The sequence below is a fragment of the Pararge aegeria genome, chromosome 5 (assembly GCF_905163445.1).
Source record: "Pararge aegeria chromosome 5, ilParAegt1.1, whole genome shotgun sequence".
NCBI lineage: Eukaryota > Metazoa > Arthropoda > Insecta > Lepidoptera > Nymphalidae > Pararge > Pararge aegeria.
Window position 1 is genome coordinate 10,682,469 of NC_053184.1, and position 6,893 is coordinate 10,689,361.

A 6,893-nucleotide genomic window follows, 5' to 3' on the forward strand; every position below is an offset into this window, starting at 1 on the left:
ATTCTCGCATGTCTAACAGGTGGCCCAAAACTAACGAAGGGGTTTGAATTGCTCATAACTTTTGAATTATAATTTTTATTTTCTTTTATTTTCAGTATTTTGTAAAGAAGACTTGGGGAATTTAAAATGGAGCAGTACTCAATTGAACAACGTGCCCAAATTGTTGAGCTTTACTTTTAAAATCAACGATCCATTGTTTTGACTCAGCGTGCATATCGTCGTAATTTTAATGTGCCGGTTGGACCCTCAGAGTCGACAATAAACCGTCTGGTTGCAAATTTTCGACAACAAGGGGCAGTAAGGAACCTTCCTGGTGCTGGCAGACGACGAACGATGCACACGAATGACAATATTGAACTGGTACAGAGGAGTATTCGGGAAGATGGAGAAACATCAACCAGGAGACGTTCGACACAACTTGGCCTCTCACGAGCGTCGCTGCAGAGAATTTTGCATACAATAGGAATGTTTCCATACAAGATTCAGCTTTTTCAAGAATTGAAACCGACAGATTACCAGCAACGACTTGATTATGCAGTTTTTTTCCGGCATAAAGCAGAATAGAATCATAATTTTATTCATAATTTAATTATAAGCGACGAAGCCCATTTCCAACTAAATGGGTTCGGTTATAAGCAAACTGCAGGATATGGGCTACGGAAAATTCGAGAGTAGTTCAACAGCGAGAATTAAACCCATCTAAGGGTACGGTTTGATGCGATGTTCCATCGGAAAGGATAATTGGTCCTTATTTTTTTGAAAATAAACACTAGGTTGCCTTTTCCGTCAATGGTGTCAGATATCGGACAATGTTGGAATTTTTTTAAGGCCAGCAGTGGAAAGCCTTCCGCAAGTATAGTTCAAACAAGATGGAGATACACTGCAAGGAACACAATGGCTTTTTTACGGGATATCTTTGGTTAATTAAAATTATTTCGCGATTTGTGATTTTAATTGGCCTCCACGTTCACCGGATTTAACCGCTCCAGACTGTTTTCTTTGGGGTTATTTGAAAGGAAAAGTCTAGAATTATAAGCCTAGAACCATCCAGCAATTAAAATGCAATATACGCGACGAAATAAATAACCTAATACCTGTAGTTTTGCGAAAAGTTATGGAAAATGTGTTGGAAAGAGCACGAATATGCGAAGCAGTGGCCACCACTTGCGAAATATTGTTTTTCATAACTAAACTAAAATATTACTACTATTGATAATTTTGCTGTTGCCATTAAAAATATTAATACTGATTTAAATAAAATTGCGGCTTGGTGTAGGTCTTTTGGTCTCCAGGTAAATCCAAGTATATCCCAAGCAACTATAATAGGCAGCACTTATTTCCTTTCCTGTCTTTCATATAACAGTTTACCACCTGTTCTATTTGAAGGTACTGTTATACCTTGGAACAGTGCAGTAAGACATTGTATTGTCCAAAATAAGCCCAAAGACATTGTATTGTCCAAAATAGGTCAGAGACCTTGGGCTTATTTTGGACAATACAATGTCTTTGGTACCTCATGTTTCTGAATTGAGTCGCAAAATTTTTGCCGCTGTTGGATACTTGAGACGGTGGAAAAAATTTCTACCGTTAAAAACTAAAATTCTCTTCTATTACCTATTTTGGACTATGCTGATATTTGCTACTTGGATTTATCAGAGACCATGCTCGATAAACTCGAGAGGCTGCAGAACGTATGTATACGGTTTATCTTTAGTATACGTAAGTTTGATCATGTGTCCCAGTATCGTTCTCGGTTAAACTGGCTACCAATTCGAGCCCGTAGGAACTTGCACACTCTTTGCCTTTTATATTCTATTTTATTTTATTCTCAGACGCCGCCATAATTAAAAGAGCGATTCAACTTTCTTGATAGCAATGTTCAGTGCTATTTGAGGGCTAAGGATGACAACAGGGCCCCAAGTCTGCTATTACAATTGTGTGTCAGTGATCGATCAGTGACTTCATAATTGTCAATTTTGGCATATTTGGTAGTCTGCTAACACAATGGTGTCATTATGGTGTCATTATGATTTTCCGATGGAAAACCACTGACACTTCAATGAACATTTGCTAGTCTGCTGCACAATGACAATTCAATGATCGCACGAATTGGTAGTCTGCTAATATTTTGACAGTTCTATTGATCATTGTGAGACCATTGAGACGCAATTCTGCAGTCATTGCCTTTTAGCAATATTATTGTTGATTACAATTAAATTGTGAAGTGTGAGATCATAATATTCAGATTAAGGTGGAATATTTTTAAGTTGGCTAAGACTATTGATGTTCTTCAATACCATTTGATTAAGCGTAGCAGGCGCCGTCGAGCCCGCAGCTTGCTAAGAAACAATGTAGACTACTTTAGGATATTCCCGATGCGGAATTTATACAAAAAGGAGTTCCTTGGGAAGCAGACTGTAATGAGTCAAGTGTGGGAGCTCGCTCCACTTAGGCATTCCCAAACCACGGTAAGAAAACAACTTTAATTTTCGTTGCTTTTTAATTAAGTATAGTACCTATATCTCAGAATATGTTATGATGGCATGGCTGTAATGCTGTTATTTCTGTTGCAGTTACTGGTAGCACTAGCATTTTATGCATCTGGCTCTAAAAAATAACGATTGGGCAGAGAGCCCCCCACAATGTTTCTCAGATCACTGCCTCAAGAGCTGTGGGACAAATAACGGAGGTGCTTAACACCAAATTTAATACAAAGTGTTAAATGTCCAGAGTGATAAGGATGCCATTAAGGCTAAGTTAAGAAATTATATTTTACCAGTTATATGCTGAGTACTTTACCAAGAAGAATGCTTTTTCAGCTTCTATGAAAAAAATTACTTCAGATATCATAGATGGGACACATGTGGCAATAATAAAGCCAAATGTTCATGAAAGGCAATATTATAACACTAAGGTATTCCATTCCCTAACTGTTATAATAGTAACTTTAATATTGAACTCATATTTTAATATTATGTGATATATCTAGCCAATAATCTTCAATTTATTTAACAATCTGTGACGCAGATTTAAATATATTGTGCTGGGTTGCAGGCACAATATATTTCTGCTCTGCTCTTAACTCCAATGTGTGGCAGAGTCACCCACTCAGCCAACACTTAACTCCATTAAATGATAATGGGCATGAGGTTTTTTTTAGGTATTACTTATTTTAGGTTTTTTTAATTAATTCCAATATAGATTTTTAATCGTCAAGGTTAATATTGGTTGGATTTTCAGGTGAGTTTTTCCTCTGTGGAAAACTATGATGACCACAACTTAAATACTAAAGAGGGGAGATACACCACACTACTCTATGCATGAAACTTGTGACTGTATGCAATACAGTAGAGCGCTGTAAAAGTATATTGGAAGAATGTTTCAGGTAAAGTAAATAAAATGCTTTAGATAGCATGTTAGGGTCTCCTAGATTGAAAACTGTAGTAAATCATGTACATAGTTTGATGGTCAAGTGTTTTATTTCCAAATATCTTTTTCTGCAGATGCATGTTGTGTTTGGCACAATATAAAAGCCACAACACAATTAAAGCAATTTTTCTGCAAGAGGCATTTAACTTTTGTGTGTTATTAAAATTATTTTTATAAATCTATGAGGAAACAAATAATACAAATTAATAAAGATAAGACACTGAACAATGATTTTTATTTACAGTAATTTAGTTTACAAATGAATACATGTAAAAAATGAAGACTCTTCAGCTGGCTTCCAATAAAAGCAGGAGGATATAATTTTTTCTTTAATTAGCAAATTTCATTTTGAAATCCAAACCTTTCTTGTTACCCTTTTTATATTCATTCCAAGAATTATTTATTTTATCTGATGAAGTTCCTTATAGATAGAGGACAGAATTCTTCAACAGATAACAGCAAATCACTTTGTTCACAATTAGAGCCGAGTTGGAAAGCTCTATCACATAAGGACTTGGTTCACAGAGACTTCAACGAGTAAACCAGGATCTGCTTGAAGGTTGGGCACTGCAGCAGGCTCTTGTCAAAAGACTGTGGACAAAGGCATATATTATGAGTATATGTGTTCCAATAAAAACGTAGTGTCTTGTCCTATTAATCTATTGTTTTTAATTATTCTACAACAATTTTTTACTCTGTTACAGGGATGCTGGTCACAATTTGTGCAATACCTTAAATGGGTCCACAAGTTAATTAAAGATAAAATTTTTAAAAGAAAATAGTATGGAATGAAAACCTCCTAGCTTTAGTTTTAAGTTAAAAAATGTAGTTAGCACCACCATGATAAGTACAAGTTCATTAGCACCTGTGATAAGCGTACATGAATAAAGAATTTAAGAATTTTATTAAATTTTTGATTACTCCCCATATTTGTGTTTTTTTTAATTAAATTACCAGAGATACTGTTGGAAACAACCAATTTTATACCTACTTAAGACTTCATATCATGCTTAAACAGTACAAGATTGCATTACTTACTTTCGCTCTTCAGTGGGAATTTATTTATAAAATTTGAGCGTAGGTACGCAACCCAATGCCGCTTCGCCGGGCAACGTCCGTTATTGGTACAGCTGCAGTGTCCAGGCTGATCTGTCTAACTCCAAAAGCAGCGACGAAGTTTGCTCGATAAGGAGCATTTTGTTTGTTTTGATTATAATTTATATATTTTCACTAGCACAAAATAACGTCAATGAAATTTAATGTCAATTCGACAGTTACAGATTAAATATAATTATTTTTGACAAAATTTGGCACACAAAATATTTGTTTTTTGGGTTCCTTCGATTGTTTTACCAAATGTGATACAAAGTTCGTCTTTAGAACACAAATCAATAACATTTAAAAATATTTCTAATCAAAAATTCGCTTAATTGGACATTATTAATTAATGGTAGTTTTTTTAATTTTACTTCTCAAACACAGTTTGACCAAATGGCAACACTGATTCCCTTTCTACCACAATGCAATTATCATCCAATTACAATCCAATTGTAAGACCATTGTGAATTTAGTAGACTACCGACTTTGGGCACAATGATAATTGGATTGCAATGGAATGGTGTCATAATGACAAATCTTGTAAAATAGCAGACTTGGGGCCCACGTTCCTGCCAGTAACTCGCATGCGTTTGGAAATTCTTTTACAGTCAAGGTGGTTATACTCTGGAATGGATTGCCAAGAGACATTAGACAGTCTAAAAAATTAAGCATACTCCAAAGCCTAAAAGAATATTATTTATCTACGGAGTCATAAACTTATATATTTGCTCTATATTTGCTCTGTATGTATTTGTATATAAATATGTATTTATATATATTTTATGTATTTATTTGTATATTATTTGTATTTGTATTAGCTATTTGTGTATTATTGTTGATGTAGTTTATGTTATGACATATTTTTAAAATTGCACTATCCCGTTTCCATAATCATTTTCTTCTTTCATTAACGGTTGTCTGGAGGAGATCCCTTAAAGCGATAAGACCGCCTTTGCGCATTTTTATTTTTCTTGTATTTATGTTTTCAATATATATTATCTTTATCCCTTAATTGTGTGCAATAAAGAATTTATCTATCTATCTATCTATCTATTTGTCTATCTAAAAATATTCCCAATTTATATACTGTATAAAAAAAAAAATAATAATTATGTCTTAAATAAAAAATTATAACGAATTCAAACCCCTTCCTTAATTTTGGGCCACCTGTATAAGCCTGTTGTATAGCCCCAACTCCAAATCACACGGAAGTGCGAAAGGCCTTCTCATTTTTCTTACGCATTCTCTTCCCGCTCTACCCGTATGCTCCCTTTCTTTGGAGGCCCTATACATCGATATTCCTTTGTTTTGAACCAAATCGACAGCTTCTTTAAGATCCTTCTGGTTATATTTTCTAAAGGATTTATTATCGTCTTCCATGGTTGATATGAAAATAAATTATGAGGTTATTTGGTGATAGTAAAAATTATTATCGTTCAAAAAAAAGTACTTCAAACCTAAATCAGAAAATATTTACCGATTGCCAGAAATAGTAGCTTTCGAACGCTATATTACACTTTACTATATTATTTAAAGCAAAAGCACAAATCATATTCAAACTTCACTACCTATCTAAAAATGTACATAAACTTTCGTAAAAACACTATGAATTTAAGTTCACAACTTACCGTGATCCTCTAACAATCTCACTGCAGTTTTTCGTTTCCAAACACTAGTAATTGTTAAAAAATGCGAAGCATCGATGTCGCCTTTTTGATTTCAAACTTCAATGAAAAATTTTGTTTCCAAAACACTCGAGTAGTAAAACGAAACGGGACATATGACTGTCTTCCTCACACCCAAGTGTGAGACCCAAGCCGCACTGCTAGGGCCGTCTCGATAAGACCTCTCTATCTATTTTAAAAAATGTCACCAATTTACCTATAAGACCAATATACCTTTCCTTACTCTACAATGCTTGCGGAAAAGTTGTTATTGATGCAGTTATCCATTAGTAGTACAACGTTTACTTCGATACATCCTGAAATTAATTTACAGAGCTACTACTGATTTTTAACAATAACTTTTATCAAAACAAAAATGATTGTTGTACTTATAAAGTATTTTTTACAACAAACGTGCCTATGTAGCGTATTCCAGCTTTCGCTTATCGACCTATACTTAAGTACCATATAATTTTACATTCATATGGAAAACTATTTACAATCTTATTCTTAGAATATATTAATGTCGGCATACGTTGCACGAAGATAGATGCGAAAATTGGTAGTTTGGATATCTCAAACAATTTCAGTTCTATTAAAATATAAAAGAACGGAATTCCTATAACAGCAAGTTATAATAAGGTCACGTATTCTCTAAAAGGTACCTAAGCATAGTTTCAGATGTCAGTAAAGTTAGAGCAG